We start from the raw sequence: 22,983 nt of genomic DNA on the forward strand, positions 1-22,983 counted from the left end.
CTGCTTTAGAGCGCATGCGCCCCCTGAGAGGCCGCAGGTGGGGCCACTTGACAGAGTGCGGGCTTGCGGCCCGAGGAGGGAGCGGAGTTCTCGCCCGGCTGCCCTCAGCTCTCCTCTCGCGAGACTGAAGCGCCAGGTGCGGCATCTCTGCCAATGGCCGCGCTGCAGAGCCAAGGCCTGGGCGTAGCCGTTTCACACCGGGAGCTGTGGTGTGAATCCTCGGCGTGAGGCTCTGCACGTGGCAGACCTAGCACAAAGGAAAAGGAGGAAAAAAGCAAAAATTAGACTTTATTATATGCTGCTGCTGCTGCTAAGTCGCTTCAGTCGTGTGCGGCTCTGTGCGACCCCACAGACGGCAGCCCACCAGACTCCCCTGTCCCTGGGACTCTCCAGGCAAGAACACTGGAGTGGGTTGCCATTTCCTCCTCCAGTGCATGAAAGGGAAAAGTGAAAGTGAAGTCGCTCAGTACTGTCTGACTCTTCGCGACCCCATGGACCCAGATTCTATTTGTATTTCCTGAGAATTGTTAATGAGCTTCGCAGGCAACACAAATAAGGTATGAAAGCCATTCTGTTCTGGAAGCTGGCGGGAATTTCTCTTCTGTTTTCTCAGTGATTTATGCAGCCAGGCTTTAAAGTGACTGGGAGGATGAGGGAGGAGGTGTTGGAGGTTTGAACTGAGGAGAAATTAGGAGTGTGGGACTGTGATTGGATTATGAAAAATGGAATGTGATTCCTCGGGATCACTCGGAGCTTTGTTTTGCCTCAGGAGCTTTGTTTCCCGCAAGTAAACTGAAGCCAGTCAGCAACTTTAAGCTAAGTTGTCACTCACCTACTGTCCACACTGGTTCAAATCTTCGTTTCATTCTCTAAGCCTTTACTATATTTGTATGAGTCCTTCTTATGCCTATATCAGGTGTTAGTCTGAGATTTGTGGGAGTGGTTCAAACCAGAATTCAGAACACTTAGATTTGCTACCTTGGCTTCTGTGATGGCTCACCTGCAATACAGAAGACATGGGTTCAATCCCTGGGTCGGGAAGATCCTCTGGAGGATGGCATGCAACCTCTCCAGCATTCTTGTCTGGAGAATTCCATGGACAGAGGAGCCTGACAATCCGATGGGTTGCAAAGAGTGGAAAACAGCTGAGCCACTAAGCGCGAGAACAGGGCATGAGTGGTTAAGACCTGAGGGTTCATATACCGAGTTAGGGGAATGCTTTCCTGGGCCAGCTCCCCTCCAGGACTGTCCCCTCCGCTATGTCCTATAGCCCACAGGGCCCCCATCACCCCTGTCTCCAGGCTGATGAAGTTCCTATCAGTTTCATCTGCCTTACCTTTCTTTTTTTTTCATGAAAATCTGTGACTAGGACTCCACTCAAGGAAAAGTCACAGGAAGGAAAAAAACAACATGAAATACACAAATCTCTGCCTCACTCCTCCAATATTTAATTTTTCTGCACAGGTCTTACTTAATCTTTTAGTGTGCTTCATTAGTAATTTTGGTTTTCGGTTTTGTATTTTATCCACAGTTGTACTTTTAATCCACATTAGTTATGGGCTGTAGTGAATTATGGGCAGTATAGCCAAGAATTCAGAATTTCCAGCCTTGTTTTTGGTAGAAATAATATAAAACTTGCTAAAGTCTGTCCTACCTAGTGTTTCATATGTTTTCTATGATGTGAACTGATTTGAGGGAAAAAAAAAAATGTATATTGCATAAAAGATAAATAGAGCACAGATACAGAGACATAGCCGGATAGACTACTTCTTGAATTTCTTATAAACTTTACTTACTAGATACATTCTTTTCTAAGGGACAGTCATATTCTTGCCCTTCAGCTTTATGAAGATTTCTTATATACTTACAAAATATTACCCCCTTTTACTTAATTGTACTCAGAGTGAGCTCTCTTATTTATAACCTGAAGAGAGTTACAAATGCAGAGATAGGATACGAGACTTTAAAAATTATTTATTGTAAATTCCAGGAGGTTTTAAGCCCTTTCCAAAGACAAGAAATTTTGAGATGGATCAGGTACAAATGGAATGCTTGGGGATACATACTTGGGCCATGGCTCTAAGGTTCGATGCTTGATGAGAAAAGGAAAGGTGTGGGACCATACACTCCCCACTGAACACAAGGTTGAAGTTTTTCTGTGTTGTGCATGCTCTTTTTTCCCGCTAAAATGTCCAAAGAGACTAATCTTTTATGTTGTGTCTCTGGATTTTCTCTAAGATAGGAAACACTGCGGTGTTAAGGGCATGACGAAGGAAGGTTTGTGTATCATATGCGTATCTAACTCATAGTTTTATTTCTCTAAGAGGCATTCAGCTCAAACGTTAGTGCCAATTCTCAATTGAAAACGTTACTGGCCCCGAAAGTCAGCTTCTCTTGAGTGCTATGATTTTGTCTGCTCATTTCTTTTTTGACACGTAGAGACTTCTCTTTTTCTAGCTGAACTTTCCTTTTTTTCTAACTTATCCTTGTTTTTTCATGGTAACATATGGAGTGTCAACTTATCAAAATCAGTTGAATTCATATGATATTTTCCTTGAATATTCTATGAAAATTGAGGTTTCTGGCTCCAAAAAAAAAAAACATGGTGTGGAGTAAAACCATCTGTGGGACGAACCTCCTGTCTTAAAAAATAAACATTTTTTTTTTTTTTTTTGAGCTTGGGGTCTTTCAGTTACCCCGGCTTGGCAATCTCAAATTGGAAATTAGTTCAGGTAGTAATCCATGGGAACTCCTCAGCACAAGTATATGAAATTAAATCTAAAATTGTTTTGCTAAGTCCTTATGGTTCTAAAAAAAAAGTGGGGGTTTTTGTATTTATCTTTTTGTCCTTAAAAAAGAAAATGGAATTCAACTGGCTTGATGTCACCTTTACAAGATAATTCATGTTTTGGTTAAGTTTTGATAATATTGATCAATTTTAAACACATCAGAATGGAGTGGAATGATAATTAAATTAAAACCATTATCTAATATTATTGGCATCCACCTAATGAGCTGGTCTTTTATTAACCCTATGACTGCTTTCTGAAACATGTTATAGATTGAGGTTCTTCAAATATTTGAAGCCAGATATCTACATTTCTTCTCCCATGAATTACAAGAATGTCAATGGGAACTATTTGTCAGAAACACCAAGATGTTCATTCAAGCTCGTTTTTGCTTAACATGAAGCCATTACAAGGTTTTAGATCACCAAAACTACTGTAAAGAAACTATAAAAATAAATGTAAATGATTAGCCCTTAAACAAAAGAGTTCAACTACTATTGGTGATGCTTTCTAACCACCCCTTGTTAATAGTGAATCTCTCTAAGTTAGCTGCTCTGAGTAGATTGCATTTTTTGGAGAAAAGAATGGAAGTTTGTAAAAGTGAAAGATAAAAGTCGTATCTATGGGGAAATAAAGCCAAGGCCTGATGTGGGCAGAATAGTGCAGAGGCTTGCAAAGAGCTGAGGTGAGCACGAGGCTGTGCTCGCTCAGTGAATTGCGACCATTACTATTATTGAACCGAATAATTCTGCCTTACATTGGCAGTGCTTTAATATGAATAAAGTGATTTCACATACAACAGTTGATTGATATCGGTTGGTAGATGCAACAAGAGGAAATCTTGCTGTTTCCGTCTGTGTTACCACATGGTCTTCAGAATAGAAAAAGACCTGGGAGCTGAAGCAGTTTCCTGATTCACAGAGTTGTTTTATGCTCCCTGTCAATGGTGGAACTTACCCTGGTGTAACCAGCCAGGGATAGCAGCAGGGAACAGGTGATAGGGCTTCCCCAGTTCAGCAAGAGAAGCTGACAGGGAGATGGGGGGATGGCGTGCACAGTGAGAGAGGGGAGATGAATGGATGAGTTTCTTTCTCGGCTGGCTTCCTTCTGCAAGATAATGTTTGAAAACAAGAAGAAGAATTTCCATAGCTTCTTTCCAACATAGCCAGAAGCTATATTCAGGTATTCACTGAAGTATGATGTTATTAGTAAGTCCTTGGTGAATGGAAATTATTGTTGGAATACATGGGATTCTTAATAAACATTCTAGGCAGGTGAAGGGTACTTCACAATCTGTGTCAATTTACAGACACAGAAACTATTTCAGTTCTTCTTTCTGGGAAAACATCAAGGACCCAAAACTAAACTCTATGTATTTATTCAAGTTGGTAAGATGATTTATTCAACTATACTAGACGCTGATCCTGGACTTTTTCCATGTTCAGTCATATCTTAGATAAACACTGGGACCAAAAAACCAAAACAACCAAACCCAAAACCCCTCAACTTTGTTCTCTTGGTTCTTGCTTGCCTCCTTTGCACTGCCTGCCTTCTCTCCGCCCGCCTTGCCCTCAGCTCTGGAAACTTTTAGTAGGGGAAATCTTTAGACTCTAATCTATATCATGCTGCTGCTGCTTAGTTGCTTCAGTCATGTCTGACTCTGTGATCCCATGGGTGTAGCCCGCCAGGCTCCTCTTCCATGGGATTCCCCAGGCAAGAATACTAAAGGGGGTTGCCATGCCCGCCTCCTGGGGAGCTTCCCGACTGAGGAATCAAACCCAGGTCTTCTGCGTTGCAGGCAGATTCTCTACCACTAAGCTGCGGGGGAAGCCCCATCTGTAGCACGAGGCCTGCTTAAAGATCTGGATTCTCTTCGGTTTTGCTCTCAAGTAGGTTCACCTGCATTTCAATTGTTGGGTTTTTGTCTTAATTTAGAACAACTGATACTCTCTATACCTTATTCTTTCTGCTTTCACTTATTTAAAGCTAGTTATTAGTTGATAAAATTTCAATGTGTTCGGATGGCCAGTATATAAAAATACAAGTGTAAATAAGCAGCTTTTTATACTTTTTGTACAATTATATTATCAAATATAAGAATATGAGGCACAATGGTTACTTTTTTCTCATTTTCAGTTACATATATCATTGAGAATTTTCCAAAACAAAGCACTTGTAAGTTTAGTTTTCTAAAGACAGCCTTGCATTTCATGGTTTTGATGTACATAATTAAACAAAAGTAATTCCATGTGTGCTGTTCCTAGGATTTCACAATAGAACAATGATATAATGATTAAACTTGTACATGCATCTTTGCCTCAGTAAAAGTAAGCTGCTGCTGCTGCTAAGTCGCTTCAGTCGTGTCCGACTCTGTACGACCCCATAGATGGCAGCCCACCAGGCTCCCCCGTCCCTGCGATTCTCCAGGCAAGAATACTGGAGTGGGGTGCCATTTCCTTCTCCAGTGCATGAAAGTGAAAGGGAAGTCGCTCAGTCATGTCCGACTCTTCGCGACCCCATGGACTGCAGCCCACCAGGCTCCTCCGTCCATGGGATTTTCCAGGCAAGAGTACAGGAGTGGGGTGCCATTGCCTTCTCCCAGTAAAAGCATACATGGTGATAAATATTTAAAGAATTACTAGGTCAAGAGTCAGGTGCCTTTGAAATGTAATTAATTGCCCAGTTACCGTGTCAAGCCAGAGACTTATTCTCTCTCCTGGGGTGTATGCCAATGCTTATTTCTTCATGCCCTTATTGGGCATTTTAACTTTTTAGTAGTTGTTAATGTGATAGTGCAAATCTTATTATAACATGTCTCTAATTTGAATCTCATTAATTATGTTGAGTTTTTTCATGAATGTATGTTTTGTATAAAACTTCCCATAGCTTTATTCATTTATGTTTTTGGTAGTTGCTCTATTTCTTTTATGAATTCACATTTGTTTATATTTGAAATAAGTATCTCTATTAGCTACAAATATTTGATGCAAATATTTTGTATTTTTATTTTAATAGAGCATTTTCACTTTGTAGGGATTTTTGTAGCGTAAGAATTCTATTTTATTGTTGTCACATGTATCATATTAAGCAGATTTAAATTAAGCAGATGAAACTGTACCCCCTTGCTCCAGCTTCCACTGAGATGTCTCTAATATATCTTATTTTTCAGGGTTGCATATAAGAGTTTGAAAATATTATGTATCTTCATAAACATTAACAAAAACAGAACTCTGACCCCTCTTATTTAGTTACACCTTAACCTGTTACTAAAATTTTTTCTGTAGTATGACCACAGACTATATTAGTCTCTTGTTAATAGAAATGCATATCATAAATCAAACCATATTTCCTGTTCCATGGTCATTATTTCATGCTCTTATTCTATATCTTTCTGCTGGGAATGTCTTCCATAGTCTTATTATTTTTACACAATCTTATCAGATTCCTTTTTTGAAGGGAATTCAACAAATATTTGTTGTTCTGAGTTGTCTTAGGTTGCTATTACAGACTGATTTAGTGGTGCAGAGTGAAAAGATTTGGTGTGTCTTAACTTATTACCAAAAGCAATATGACTTTTGATAAGGCTGAGTCATCCTTCTGAGACAGTAACCTTTTTAATTTCATTTTTTTTTAATCTACAAAACAGATTATACGAGAATAGTGCCGGGTTCATGTGAGATTATATAACTTTAAAATAAATAATGTTTGTAAAAGTACTTTTATATTAAAAATTTCAGTCTCAATCATTATTATTCTCACTGGAATTTAAAATTGCATTGATAAGTGTTCAAATGAATTAGGATTTCTTTTTTGCATGATGAAACTTACATTTCTTTAACAATTGGTTAATTGATTTGAAATTCTGTAAGCATATGTTGTTCTAAGTCATTAGTAAACTTTAATAGGTCTTTCAAGAACAGAATCTATTCTGCCCCCTGAATGTTCCACTCCATTGAGTTATACTCAGAACTAATAAGCTAGTGCACTGAAGTCTGTCAGTTAGCTACACAGGTCTAGTAATTATGATCTGAAACTATACACTTTCAGGATATCTAGACTTTAAACTTAAAATTATGAACATTTTAAGAAAAAATACCTATGATATGTCCAGTTAATTGAATTCTAGCTCATTTTCCTTTTTCTATGAAGGATACGAATCTGGATTTGTGATAAACATGTATTGAATAAAGAATAGATGTGATTCTGGAAGCTTCACGTCTAGATTCAAAAGTTAACATTCATCTTCTCCCTCATCTGCAAAAATCTCTTCCTAAAGAATCAGAATACACTCGTTCATGCAAGAGCAAAATCTTAGAGTCATCTCCATCACCTTTCTCACCCACCTGTCACCAAATCCATCCGTTCTACTTCCCAAGTGAATCTACCTTGCATTTTCTATGTGGTCACTGTCTTATTTGAATTATCATCATGTATTTTAACTAGACAATTATAATAATTTTGTAGTTGATGTAACTCCCTCTAACTTTTCCCTCTTACCATTATTCAAAGTGCCACTAAAAATACACCGAATCACATTGCATTCCTTTGTTATAGACCCACAGTTGCTTCTTATTCTCTACATTCACATAACATCCATATTTCTCTGAAAGAACTTGTAAGGCTGGACAGAATCTTACCACAGCATATTTTTCCAGTTTCAGCCATATAAACGGCAAATTCTTTTAACAATCAGATTATTTGTTACTTACTGCTTTGGCTGACCCATTTAGTTGGAATTTCCTTTCCCCACTTCTAACCTGACAGAACCCTTCTCCCACATAACAACATTCATAAATGGCACTTTCTATGAGAGGCTTTCCCTAGTCAACTCTATGGTTACCATTACTCCCTCCTTTGTGTGTGTCTCCCCTGCATATCAACATTATTGGTGTTTCTGCATTTGCTTCACACTTGCTTAGTATTTATTTTTACATCAAATTTGGATCTTTCTAACATCAGACATTATGGCTTTTTCATAACTGGACCTTTTAATACTTGGAGCATATTTGGCCCTCCGTGAATATTTATTGTTGTTTGGAACTAGGAGTAATGAAAAAGAGAACTCAAATGATCTGTGAAGAAAGGGAAGGAGAATGGACATGTGAAACGGTATCCTTCAAAATGTAATATATATATATTTTTTAAATTCTTCTCCCATAGCACCTTTGCCATTTGCAATAAGTCTCATCATTCGTGGGTTCTTATTACTGAGGTCCTCACAGAAGAAATTCTATTCCACTTCTGGCTGCTCTCTGCAGCACTTAGACTTTGTTATTTCCCCATGGGTTTTGTGTCCTTTGGGTTTGTTCACACTCCTTCTTTTCTTCAGTAGTATCTATGATGAGGGACTGATGCCAAGTAATCAACTTTACTTCTTTTGGAAAAAAAAAAAAATATATATATATATATATATATCAGTCTGAACTGATGGTTTATTTTATAGACAAAAGCATCCTCTATATTGTCTGCAAAACCCTCGAAACATTTCAGCACAATGTGGTAGGGTATGCCAATTGATGAAATGCCAAAGCTCCATAATGGAAAAAGAAGAAAAGGATCAAAATTCTTTTCACCTAAGAAATTGCTATTAGTTCAAGTAGCACTTAACTAGTGAAATGAATATGCCCTGGAGCAGAGATTTCATCTTTGGCAGCTTGCTGTACTTAAGACCTACTGGCTCTCCTTTTGTTCCTGCTTATTCAGAAAGTCTCATTTTCAAGGTGGGGAGGGTGATTCAATTTGGGTTAAATGCCACTTCTTTATTATTATTATTATTATAAAATGAGGTATTGGGTGGATCACATCGGGTTTTCTTCCACTTGCAAATTCCTCATTATTTAATGTAATGTCAGTTTAGCTTACTGACAGCACCTTTTGTGTTCTGCCACCCAGTTTTAAAGTGCCCGAGTACATTTTTACAGCATAGAACAGAGAGGAAGTAAATGTGGGCACAAGGTTGAAGAGGCACAAGAGACGAAGTTGGCATATGATAATGATCCATCTAGTTCTGTTCTCAGGAGTACAGTGTAAAGACATTGATGTGTCACTGCACAAGAAAAAATGAGGCAGAGATGCTGAGTTGAGGGAGGCATTGCAGCAGCTAAGACACGACAGCTGTGGGAAGGGTTCCGATGGCACTTTTTACAAGAAAAAGTGGGGTAAAGTATATACATCTTCTGTCTGCTTCCACTTGAGTGAAGCATAATGAGTTCTGAAAGACAGACTCTGGGCCCCTTTATTGTACAGCTAGATTATATGATGCTGGACCAATAACCTCTGCTTAGAGCCTACCACTAAGTAGGAGGAATTCTTTTATTAGCCATCCAGTGGATGGCTTATTTGCAGTATTGCCTTAGCAAATGAAAATAAGAGCACTGAGTTAAATTTGAATTTCAGATGAAAAATAATTCAAAGTACAGTATGTCCCATGCGATATACTAAAATACTCATTGCTTATCAGAAATCCTAATTTAACTGAACCCCCAGTATTTTACCTAGCAATTCCTTATTAGGATATCAGAAGTCCCTTAAATAGGCATAGATTTTCTCTTGATGTTGAAGTATGCCTTAACACAAAATGAGCAACAAATACCAGATACATCAAGCAAAACCCCCAAACCAGAGGTCTTTAACGAGAAGGAAATATTGTCAGTTATAGCCTTTTGATCTTTTTAACGCCCCATATGTGGATTGGATATGTATATATACCGAGACTCCCAAATAACCCACCTGAGCTTTTGTCTTGAAAAATCTCTTTTATGGAAATCAGGAGACATATTCAAAGACACTTATTGCAACATTGTTTGTGAAGGTAAAACAAAAAAAAAAATGGAATACCTGATTTGTCCATCAGTAGGAAAATAAATACAAACACATGATCTATTCTTTGATTTTGAGCACAGGGGAGTGTGGTTTATACATGGACTTTCGATGCAGACATCCTGATTTCAAATACCAGGTCTACCATGTATTAATAACTGCCTATGTAGTAGGTAGTACATTGTACAAGTTACTTAACTTCTCTGTGCTCCTTTTAGATTGTCTGTAAAATAACAATATTATAAAATATGTATACAATGTTTATAATAAAAGGAATTATAACTTAAAATATAAAAACAAAGTTTCTACAATGTAGAGGATTGTACAAAGTCTCTACAGTGTAGGAGGATACAATGAATTTATACACATGAAATATTTAACACAGTAATTGACACCTAGTTTACTAGGAAACCTGGCTTCCCTGATTGCTCAGCTGATAAAGAATCCACCTGCAATGCAGGAGACCCCAGTTCAATTCCTGGGTCAGGAAGATCCACTGGAGAAGGGATAGACTACCCACTCCAGTATTCTTGAACTTCCCTGGTGGCTCAGTCAGTAAAGAATCTGCCTGCAATGCGGGAGACCTGGGTTCGATCCTTGGTTGGCAAGATCCCCTGGAGAAGGGAAAGGCTACCCACTCCAGTATTCTGGCCTGGAGAATTTCACGGACTGTATAGTCCATGGGGTTGCAAAGAATGGAACACAACTGAGTGACTTTCACTTTACTAGGAAACCTGGAAAGGTTCAGTTAATATTAGTTTTTATCAAAATGAAATACTATATAATAACAAAATAAATGAATGGAAAAATAGGCACAATTATTAATAGCATCTATGTGAAACAAAACAGGCAAATCAATGCCATACGTTATCTGATGCTTATATGTTGCTGCTACTGCTGTTCTGCTAACATGAGCCTCAGCCAGAATGATTACATTAAAGCAGTCATAATTGATCAGTATTCTGAAGTGAGCAGGGAAAGGCAACTCATCCAATAAACATTGTTGTGTAAGAGCAAACAAAACTCTGAGTCTAGGGATACCTTGGCGCTTGCATAATAATACTCAGGTGCACATTTTTTAAAAGTCTGGCTGGTGTGAACACATGAACCCAGCCTGACTCTATGATTTTCCTTTTGTCTTTTGTTAGATTGAGATTTCTAGCTCCATGTTTTCTAGTCCATTCCTACCCTTACTCTTATACCAAGACCCCCTTTCTATCTCATCTACTCTTCTGATGCTTATATGTAGTGAATATGTAAAACCATAAATTGAATGATATTAATATAAAATTATGATATGGATGTCTCTGAGAAAAGAAAAAGAGTTGTAGGAAATAGAATAAAGTTCTTTTTAAATTTGTAATTATTTTATTTAGAAAACATGAGGGAAAAATCACAAAATGGCAATCGCAAATGGAAAAATGGTGATTTTTGATTTATGTATATTTGTTATTAGAGTCTGACATGACTAAGCGACTTGAAAAAAAGTGAAAGTGAAAGTCGCTCAGTCATTCCGACTCTTTGCGACCCCATGGACTGTACAGTCCAGGGCATTCTCCAGGCCAGAATACTGGAGTGGGTAGCCTTTCCCTCCTCCAGGGGATCTTCTAACTCAGGGTTCAAACCCAGGTCTCCCCCATTGCAGGCAGATTCTTTAGCACACAGGTAAATAAAACCATTCAGTGACAGGTTTTTTTTTTTAACAAAATTGTTTAAACTAATATTTAGTTTCTATGTTATTGTAACTGAAAGAACGGGGTTACATTTCATTTTGATAAATTACTTATATATAGTTTGTGTGTACATGTGCTTGGACGCTCAGTCCAGTTTGACTCTTTGCGACCCCATGGACTGTAGCCCGCCAGGCTCCTTTATCCATGGGACTCTCCAAGCAAGAATACTGGAGTGGGCTACCATTCTCTTCTCCAGGGGATCTTCCAGACACAGGAATTGAACCCAGCTCTCCTACATTGCAGGCAGATTCTTTACCATCTGAGCCACCAGGGAAGCCTTACTTATATACAACATATAAAGCTCAATATCAAAATAGTAAACAGATTGAATAAGAAAGATTAAATATGTATATTCTTTGATGTGAAGGAAATTGACATTTATCCATCAATATATTTCATTTCTTCTGTCAAGAAAAAAATTCTTATAACTCATTTGAAGTAAAAGGGCACTCAGTAATAAAACTTTTCATTTATCTAAGACTATTATATCTTTAAAAGTGAAATTGTGAGTAATTACGCACCCCCCCCAATGGACATGAAAATGAAAAAAAAAAACACCTGAGTAAGAATTAACTAATTGTTGGATACTATTGTCCTTATTTTTTTAATTTACATTATCTTATGCACTTTTAAATTTTGATTTGAAGTAGAAGTAAAGAAGGAAAAATTAAATTTTCCATTGTTAGTTTTTATAAACTATTTAAAAATGCCATTTAAGTATAATTACTATTTTTGTGAGAACTCATTCACTACCATTAGTTTTCATATCTACCTCATTATCTTTTTCTTTCTTAGTGTTTATTATGGTTAAAATATAGTAGAGGTCATTACATATTAGTGACATATCTGCCTTCATATCCATAAGTGGCTATATATCTAAGAAAATAACAGATAATTGAAATATATTTTTATTGTATGAATAATACATTTAATACTGGGTTACATGTAAAATATCCTTCTCTATTTAAATCAAATATAAAACATCTAAATAATATTGTCTAAAGAAAATGGCCCTTATACATTAACGGCCAATACCAAATGAAATTGATTTGTAACTAGGAAATATTATATAGCACATGTGTTTATGCTTTAAATTTATGTTAAATCAAAATGACTCAGTTTTTGCAGAAACTTTCTGATAGTCTGTTTTATTAGGTTCATTTATAATACAAATGATGGTATAATATATGAAATTTTATCATCATGTGTATTGTAAATGAGCCCAAATTATATAAAGTATGTATGTAAAGTGTATAAAATAAAAAATTAGAATTATGAACAAAAATGAAAAGTGTTAAAGTTAATATAGGGTTAATAAAATAATTATATGATCAAAAATTTTCACACAATCTTGGTGATCTTCACAAATATAGAATCCTAAATAGTAAAATCTGTAAGGATAGGCATTATATCTGTCTTCTAATTACCTATTAAATCACCTCTATTAAATTTAATGTGAGACTGGACACACAGTAGACACTCAGTAAATGTTTGTGAATGAATGAAGGAAATATACAAATCAGAAATCAGCTTTTCTAGTCTTATATATGTTCAAATGCACACACATAAAATAGTTTTAAGTTTAGAGAGTACACAGGATAATACTTTTTAACATCTTCATATACTTACTGGTAGAATAGTCTTATACAATTTTGAGCAATTTTAATAATTATCTTTGTGGGAAACTATCTGTTTTAGATGTACTAATTGTCCTGCATTTAAATTTCTTGAGCCTACTTAAAAGAAGGATCAATTTTCTAAAACTTATAGATCTATTTTAAATGTGTGAAACTGTGCAATATATGCCATAATTTGGAGAGTTCTTTCGTAGATGTTCTGTGATAAAGCAGTATCATTTAGTGTAATGAAATTATAGTGTGGGCTAGTAAGTAATCTATTTAATTAAAATTCTAAATTAATTTCATTAATGAAATATATCTGTACATCATATCCCTGTTCTTAGGCGGTGATTGTCCATTACCATTCTTTTACCCGCTTTGTGAATTATTGACTTTGGCTAATTAAATTTCGTATTATGAGGTGTACATTGGTATGTATGGGAACAGTGCATCTTCTTTTTTCATAATTTCTTGATTATTTGTTTAGTGCCTACTTAACAAATACTCAATACACAAGCATCACAAAATTTTGAATGCTTTCAGAAACAAGCATTCAACACAACCAGAACATAACCTAGAAATGAATTTCCATCAAAGAGCTGATTCATATTGTGACAGTATCCAACCGACCTCTAATTTACTGTCTGTTGCTTTTAATGGAATACAAATTTATTACTGAAGATCAGAGACCACAGTAACAACTACATTCATTATTGTGATAATAACCCAAAAGTGTGATTTGCGAGGAAAAGTGGAAGATCAGTGAAAAAAATTCCTGGAAAATGACTCTTCACAGTAGTCAAGAGTATAATTTAGTATCTTTATATTAATTTCAGGAATTCTAAAAGCAGAACTTTAAACATTTAAACTTTGATTTTTCTTAATTTGATCTTTTGTGATTCTCTAAAATACATATGTCCAGATCACAGATTCAGGGGATTTTTCACTTTATTGTAAAACAGCCTTCTCAATATTTTTATTCCTAATATTTTCTCACAAGGGTATGGGGGAAAACCAGGACAAAATTAGAAGGAACTGATATGTTACAGGTTCTCTGATCAGTGGGCTCTTGTATGTAATGGGTGACACAGCTTCCCTTTTCTAACAATTATAGTTTAGGAATAGATTCCCCCTTTTTTTAAATTTATTTATCTTTTTTTTTTTACTTTACAATATTGTGTTGGTTTTGCCATACATTGACATGAATCCACCATGGATGTACCTGTGTTCCCCTTCCAGAACCCCCCTCCCACCTCCCTCCCCATCCCATCCCTCCGGGTCATCCTGGTGCATCATCCCTGAGCACCCTGTATCATGCATCGAACCTGGACTGGTGATTCGTTTCACATATGATAATTTACATGCTTCACTGCCATTCTCCTATATCATCCCGCCCTCGCCCTCTCCCATAGAGTCCATAATACTGTTCTATATACATCTGTGTCTCTTTTGCTGGCTCGCATACAGGATTATCTTTACCGATTTACTAAATTCCATATATATGCATTAGTATACTGTATTGGTGTTTTTCTTTCTGGCTTACTTCACTCTGTATAATAGGCTCCAGTTTCATCCACTTCATTAGAACTGATTCGAATGTATTCTGTTTAATGGCTGAGTAATATTCCATTGTGTATATGTACCACAGCTTCCTTATCCATTCGTCTGCTGATGGACATCTAGGCTGCTTCCATGTCCTGGCTATTATAGACAGTGCTGCGATGAACATTGGGGTACACGTGTCTCTTTCAATTCTGGTTTCCTTGGTGTGTATGCCCAGCAGTGGGATGGCGGGTTGTGTGGCATTTCTATTCCCAGTTTTTTGAGGAATCTCCACACTGTTCTCCATAGTGGCTGTACTAGTTTGCATTCCCACCAACAGTGTAAGAGGGTTCCCTTTTCTTCACACCCTCTCCAGCATTTATTGCTTGTAGTCTTTTGGATAGCAGCCATTCTGACTGGTGTGAAAAGGTACCTCATTGTGGTTTTGATTTGCATTTCTCTGATAATGAGTGATGTTGAGCATCTTTTCATGTGTTTGTTAGCCATCTGTATGTCTTCTTTGGAGAAATGTCTGTTTAGTTCTTTGGCCCATTTTTGATTGGGTCGTTTATTTTTCTGGAATTGAGCTGCAGGAGTTGCTTGTATATTTTTGAGATTGTTTGTTTGTCCGTTGCTTCATTTGCTATTATTTTCTCCCATTCTGAAGGCTGTCTTTTCACCTTGCTTGTAGTTTCTTTTGTTGTGCAGAAGCTTTTAATTTTAATTAGGTCCCATTTGTTTATTTTTGCTTTTATTTCCAATATTCTGGGAGGTGGGTCATAAAGGATCCTGCTGTGGTTTATGTCGGAGAGTGTTTTGCCTATGTTTTCCTCTAGGAGTTTTATAGTTTCTGGTCTTATGTTTAGATCTTTAATCCATTTTGAGTTTATTTTTGTGTGTAATGTTAGAAATTGTTCTAGTTTCATTCTTTTACAAGTGGTTGACTAGATTCCCCCTTTTAAGCTTGTCTTTGATCTAAGGCCCTGATGGTTGTACCTGACAAGACATGCAAAGAAAAAATAAATGAGAAACATCGAAACTAAGAAAGACAAGTAAATATTGCTATTTGGTATAAAGATGGTATTAAATTTACACCTTTAGAGTTTTCATCAAGGAGAAATGTTTGAAAAGGATCATTTAGTTCAGTTGTGCTGAGGGTGTTTTCTGAGTTAGCCAGATAACTAGGGTTTTCAACATCCATTTTATTTCTGTCTTACATCCATTTTATGTTAAATGAACAATATTTTCAACTGCACTAATACATCAAAGTTATTGATTCTTTCAAAGTGAATTGCATAAATGTTTCACTTCAAAGCATTTTAATACATACATAATACTTCTCAGTCTCCACTCCATGAATAACTAGTGATCTTTATGCTGCTGCTTGTTCCAATATTGCTTTCACTTGGCAATTAGGTCCAATTCCAGAGAGGGCTACTGTGAGCGTGTAGGGCCCAATCTTTGGCAAGTATACACACAATTAAAGTCAGGGCTACCTCCCTGTCATCCGAGGTACAGAGAGATGCATTAAAACTAACAAAGCGATAAAAGGGACCTGAAATTGAAGCAGTTTAAGAAATGACAGTTTAATGAAAGCAGTGTAAAAATACTATCACTGTGATGGAAAACATCTGTTCTCCACGAATCTTGAGTGATGGAAGTTTGTGAGGCTCTTGAGGAATTTGTTGCCAGCCTATGGTTATATCAACAGCAGGTCAGACATGGCCTGTCTCTTTTAATATCATAGTTATGACTGTCCAAACATATACCATCCCAGTCAGTGCTTTTGTCTTCAGCATTTCTGTGGGTTGCCTTAAAGCTTTCTTTTCACTGCTTGTTGGGCTTTTTAATCAGAGTGTGGAAGTAATACTACTGAACTATAAGGAGAAAGAAGATAAATGTATCATTGAGACTTGTTTGTAAAGCAAAAAGTTCATAAATATAATTCTGGTTATTATAATAATCAAAAAGAGATATTTTTGATTTAAGACCTTTGTTTTAAAATTATGGTTGTAGTCAACAATTCATGATTTCTTTTGTTTTTATTCAAGTAGTTTTTGCTCCTCCCACCACCAAATCATTTATTCCAGAGAGCAAAACTATATGACAGCAGGTAAATATTTATAACAACAGTGCATTGAAGACCATCACTGTGTGACAAAAGAGTTAAAGTGTTTTCCCATGGCATTTGAATTACTATGACAAGACTTTCACAAGAGAGGACAAAAGTTTATTTATATTCCAAATTGATGATATGCAAGTGGATTAGTCTCATGCCTCAAATTTGAAAGAAATTAGAACCTAATATTGTCATTTAAAAATCATTCTTTTTTTCCTTATTTCTTAGTCATCAAGTAATTTTTGAAATTAAATTTTACAGGTGAAAAATCTAAACTGTGATATAAATAATTTTCTTGGAAATAAGAACAAAATGAATCGTTTCTCAGCAAAAGTAGTTAAATCAGGTGTTATTCAGACATGCTAACTGATTAGTTATATGTGAGTTTAAAACAAATATGAAAATTTAAGTTGTTTAAGGAATTCATCTCTGTATTTATTCCACCGATGGGAATGTTTCCCCATCCCCCCGCCCAAGGAATTATCAGGTCTGCCATGGCAACTTTAATCATTTATTCAGTCTTGTCTACTACCTGTGTAGTATCCCGCTCATTAAGTGTCCATGAATTGAGGAGTGGGATGGGTGAGGACAGAATTATACATATAGTTACTGTGTGCAGAATCTGACTTCCTTATTTATGTGTCTTTCTGTACGTTGTTTTTTGCTTGTTTGTTTCTTTAGCAGATCATGAAACAGTGGTTATTTGGGGCTGTCTCAGTATCCTTGTGCAGTAAAAGTGTTTTTGTGTAGCTTCTGTGCTTCTGTGTGTGTGTGCTTGGTCACTGAGTTGTGCCCAGCTCTTTGCAATCCCATGGACTGTAGCCCGCCAGGCTCCTCTGTCCACGGAAGTCTTAAGAATACTGGAGTGGGTTGCCATTTCCTTCTCCAAGGGATCTTCCCAACCCAGGGATCAAACCAGCGTTTCCTGTGTCTCCTGCATTGCAAGAGGATTCTTTACCCACTGAGCCATTAGGGAAGCCCAAACTGCTTATGGTGAGTGGAATAATCCAAATGTGAAACCAGGTCAGAATTTTTATCAAGAATTTTTAGTTCACGTCTGTAATCCTGCCCAACCATATATTTTCCAAAACAAATCAATAATGAGGAAAAAAATACCCTTCATATTTAGGAGAGAAAATTTCTGTGGAGGGAGAAAAATATATAATAATTTTTGACAAACACAATTAAAAATAGTTTTTATACAACACTCTTCCATTTCCAATGATATTTAAATTTTCAAGATATATCAGGAAGAAAAATTTAGCTAGATGTTAAATATCTTTAACAATACTGTTTAATATCTGACCTTTAGGTCAGGACAGCTTATAGGACTTATCAATTCAAGCACAGTGGATTTTCTGAAAGCATGTCAAACAGTAATAGAGTATATCTACTTTATAAATCAGCTATCAGTTTTACAAAGCTATATTTAAGTGTAAATAGTAGTAAAAAATCTAAGAATTGGTTGATAAATGATTTTCTGTGGATGCCATATTCATATGACAGTATTAAATATAAAAAAATATGGTTAATATATCCTGAAATCCTATTATCCCATCTCTGCCTCAGTTATATTAACATTTCCATCAGAATTATTCTTACATATTTCATTTCTCTTGCATCTCTAAGTAAAAAAAATTGATTCTTTCCTCTGCTGGTAAAATGATGTTCAACAGTCTGTCACTTGACCCTTACTCTTTAGCATTCCTTTTTACATAATTAAGGATTCATAATTTCAAGTTAGCTCAATATATTATTTTTCATTCTAAGAAAACTGTAGTTTAGACTTGTTACTAACATGTTAGCTTTTTCTGTGATAATCTCTCTTTAAATCTTCTTTCAATAGACTCAAAAATAGAGAAGTGTTTTATACAAATCCCCCATCTTCACACACAGAAACCATGGGGTAAAACGTGTAGTTTTACTTCAGGACACCTGGCTTAGAATTCTTGCTAAGTGTTGGTGCAGGACCTGCTCTTCAGTAGAGTCTCATTTGTTTCAGGTTTTTTTTTTCCTGTACTACATCCACTTTGGGCTTCCTAGGTGACTCAGTGATACTGAATCCACCTGCCAGTGATGGAGACACAAGAGACGTGGATTCGATCCCTGGCTTGGGAAGATCCCCTGGAGGAGGAAATGACAACCCGTTTTACTATCCTTGCCTGGAAAATCCCATGGACAGAGGAGCCTGGCAGTCGGTATAGTCCATGGGATCGCTGAGTTGAACACGACTGAGTGCCTGAGCGAGCACATACATCCACTTTATCCCCTTTCATTATTTGCAGGATTAAGACAGTCTTAAGGAGGTCAGAATGTTCTAAACAACCCCTTATGGCATTGTGATTTCACCACCATCAAAATAAGAAAGGGAAAGACATAACAGATGGCAGATTTAATCTTTACTGTACCGTTAATGCAAGCAATACAAAGTATCAGTCTCCAATTCGTTTTTCTTTGTAACCCTAAAAATTTGGTCATTGTGTGAGGCTTTAGCCATACCTCCAGCAAGGTCGTAATAATAACCTACATCTTAAGGTTATTGTGGTGTTGACTTTCAGAGTTCTCTGAGACTACTAAGTAAGCGATTTTCACATGCATTACTATGCTTAGTTTCCAGGGACCAGATGCCCTATGGGGTACCCTCTTCGTAATCTAGGGAGATTAAGATAGTGACAATTACATTGCTTATTGCCCATCTAGAATCCCTTAGACCCATCAGTTATTTACAGCAAATGTACAGAAAACACACTGTGTGAGATTCTAAAACAGAAGTGCTCATCAACTTGAGTTAGCTTGCAAAATACTCCCCAAAGCTGAGATGGGAGACATGTACAGGGGAGGGAGAGCACGGTAGGACTCTGGGAGGCAGTAATACCAGTTGTGAGGACATTTTAGTTTGTTTTAATTAGTTTTTAATACTTTCACAATAATGTTTAAAAACCCCAGTTTTAAAAATAACCTCTAAGTCAAATTTCACAGCCAATAGTCCTACCTCTAACACACTTGGCCGTCCAGAGAAAAGTGGGAATGCAAGTTAAATTAAACATGCGTGCTCTTTTGCTCAGTCGTGTCTGACTCTTTGTGACCCCGTGTGCTGTAGCTGCCAGGCTCCTCTGTCCATGGGATTCTCCAGGCAAGAATACTGGAGTGGGTTGCCGTTTCCTTCTCCTAAATTAAACATATAGACTAGAATAATTGCCATTGCAGTTGTACTTTAAACTAGGGTTAACTAACTCAGAAATTATTTTTAATGCCTGCACTTGCTATAGGGGAATAATAACTCTGGTTTTAAATTTATAGAACTTTCTCTGTTTCTGTGTATAGATTCTTTTAAAACAAAATTGTGATGGTATATATTTCCTGATATTGCATTTTCCCTTTCAATAAATTATTTCATGTTTGCCTATCATGAAAAAATAAAAATAATCATTACTTTTACCTTCATTATCTCCTTTAAACAATAAAGTCAAAATACACCTGGAAATCTTAGTTACCAGAAAGAGATTTAGTCAGTTATTGGAACCAGTCTCACATTTTATGGCAGGAAAATGTTGCTCACTACAGACACATTGTATTCCTCAATTTATCTGGTTACATCTTCCTGAATAATTAATATCCCCACACTATTTTGGGTCTTCAGTTCAGTCGCTCAGTCATGTCCGACTCTCTGCGACCGCATGAATTGCAGCACACCAGGCCTCCCTGTCCATCACCAACTCCCGAAGTCTACCCAAACCCATGTTCATCGAGTCGGTGATGCCATCCAACCATCTCATCCTCTGTCGTCCCCTTCTCCTCCCGCCCCCAATCCTACCCAGCATTAGAATCTTTTCCAAAGAGTCACCCCTTCGCATGAGGTGGCCAAAGTATTGGAGTTTCAGCTTCAACATCAGACCTTCCAATGAACACCCAGGATTGATCTCTTTTAGGATGGATTGATTGGATCTCCTTGCAGTCCAAGGGACTCTCAAGAGTCTTCTCCAACACCACAGTTCAAAAGCATCAATTCTTCGGCGCTCAGCTTTCTTCACCGTCCAACTCTCACATCCATACATGACCACTGGAAAAACCATAGCCTTGACTAGATGGACTTTTGTTGGCAAAGTAATGTCTCTGCTTTTAAATACGCTATCTAGGTTGGCCATAACCTTCCTTCCAAGGAGTAAGCGTCTTTTAATTTCATGGCTGCAGTCACCATCAGCAGTGATTCTGGAGCCCAAAAAAATAAAGTCTGACACTGTTTTCCACTGTTTCCCCATCTATTTCCCATGGAATGAGGGTCTTTAAGTCCCTCTTAATTAATTATACTCTTTATATGTAGTTATATATTATTTTTGGAAGTTTTCTTCTCGCTTGGAAAATAGTATGGTATATGGTGCATAAATGTTCTATGAGCAATCTGAGTTAATCTTCACATCTCTTGGGGCAATAGCTGTTTGTCAAGTTAAAATCTCACACTTTCTTTACCCAATCTAAATCTATATAAATGTGAATAGCCTTATTCAAAATATAAATCTCAAGTGCAGTCTAAGCCATGTGATTTATTTGTTGTTTGGTCTACAATGAACAAAGCATCTCACAAAAGCTACATAATTAAATATTTTCAACAATTTTGTTTATACAGGTCTTATATGTTTTTAAAACACAGACTTTACTTTGTAAAACTGTTACATTTCTGAAAACAGTGGTCATGTAAAATTTGGTAATCTGACTACCTAGTGATTTTGTCTAATCATTCATAAACTTATAATGTTTAATAATATTTAATCTTTTTTTATTAAATAAAGTCACACTCTGGTAAGTGTTCTGACAAAGAAGAGAATTTACTTTCCATTTTAGAGAGTGAGTATAAGAGAATATTCTAAGATATATCTCCTTTTTTCTATTGCTCAGTATCAAAGCATTAGACTAAGATCAGGAAAGTATAGTTACCTTTTTTTCAAAATGTGTCTGTGTATAGTCTGAGCACAAATCACCTAGAAAGCTAGTCTTTTTCTGTAGAGAAATGTATTTATTTGTTTCTCTGTTTCTGATAGTATTTCATAAGTGTTAAGTATTAAATTTAAATAAATGTTAAATGTTAGTTGCTCAGTCGTGCCCAGCTCTCTGTGACTCCATGGACTGTAGCCCACCAGCTCCTCTGTCCATGAGGTTTTCCAGGCAAGAATACTGGACTGGGTTGCCGTTTCCTTTTCCAGGGAATCTTCCCAACCCAGGGATTGAACCCGGGTCTCCTGCACTGCAGGCAGATTCTTTACTGACTGAGCTACAAGAGAAGCCCTTAAATTAAATTTAACGGCTCACCCCAAAATGTTTTTCCTTACTTGGCCTGTTTTAATAAATCTGTCTGGGCCACCTAATTGAGAGGGAAAGAGTGTAAGCATGAGAATGAGAGCTAAAGTGAAAGTCAGAGGGAAAGAGAGAATAAATAACTGCAGTTCATTTCCACTGAAACTGGGTATCATTAATTTTTTTGTGTGTAATAGAATATAAAAATGATTGTGGTGATATAATTGCATATTCTTTCTGGAAATATTTTTATGAATAATACAGTTAAAATTATTTGTGGGCGAAAGACCAAGAATAACCAACACAGTATTGAAGTAGAACAAAGTTGAAAGACTGATGCGATGCAGCTTTCAGACTGACTATAAAGCTACAGTAATTAAGGCAGTATGGTTGTGGTGAAGGAGTAGGCAACTAGACCAGTGGGATAGCATAGAGAGCCCACATTTAGACCTATATGAATATAGTCAGCCGGTCTTTGGCAAAGAAGCAAAAGCAATGCAGTGAAGCAAAGATAGTCTCTTCAACAAATGATGCTGGGGTAACTGGATATCCATGTGCAAGGAAAAAAAAATGTATCTAGACACTGACTTTACATCCTACGCAAAAATTAACTGAAAAGGAATCAGAGATCTAAATGGAAAACACAAAACTATAAAACTCCTACAAGATAACATAAGAGAAAACCTAGATGACCTTGAACATGGTGGTAGATTTTTAGAAATAATGCCAAAGGCAGGACCTATGAAAGAAAGAACCGATAGCTTGAACTTTACTAAACTTTTAAAAACTTCTCTGAAAAAAGAAATGCCATTAAAATGAAATGACAAGCTACAAACTGGAAGAAATATTTGCAAAACACCTGATAGAGCTCTGTTATCCAAAATACACAGAAAACTCTTAAAGCTCAATAATGAGGAAACAACATAATTGAAAAATGGGTCAAAGACTAAGAAACACTACTATAGACTGGAGAGCTTCCCAGGTGTCTCAGTGATAAAGAATCTGCCTGCCAATGCAGGAGACGCAAGAGCCTTGGGTTCGATCCCTGGGTGGGGAAGATTCCCTGGAGGAGG

At 36.7% G+C, this 22,983-nt stretch overlaps 1 long non-coding RNA gene across 1 annotated transcript in view; it reads left to right on the forward strand.

The window, feature by feature from the left end:
* The first annotated feature begins 128 nt into the window (after positions 1-128).
* Positions 129-22,983, forward strand: part of LOC145511100 (uncharacterized) — a 158,310-nt gene continuing 135,455 nt past the window's right edge. Inside the window, exon 1 of the long non-coding RNA XR_014057505.1 lies at positions 129-557. This is a non-coding gene — a long non-coding RNA (uncharacterized LOC145511100). The remainder of the gene's footprint in view (positions 558-22,983) is intronic.

The sequence above is a fragment of the Giraffa tippelskirchi genome, chromosome 6 (assembly GCF_054371585.1).
Source record: "Giraffa tippelskirchi isolate mGirTip1 chromosome 6, T2T-mGirTip1v1.2.pri, whole genome shotgun sequence".
In the NCBI taxonomy this organism is placed as follows: domain Eukaryota; kingdom Metazoa; phylum Chordata; class Mammalia; order Artiodactyla; family Giraffidae; genus Giraffa; species Giraffa tippelskirchi.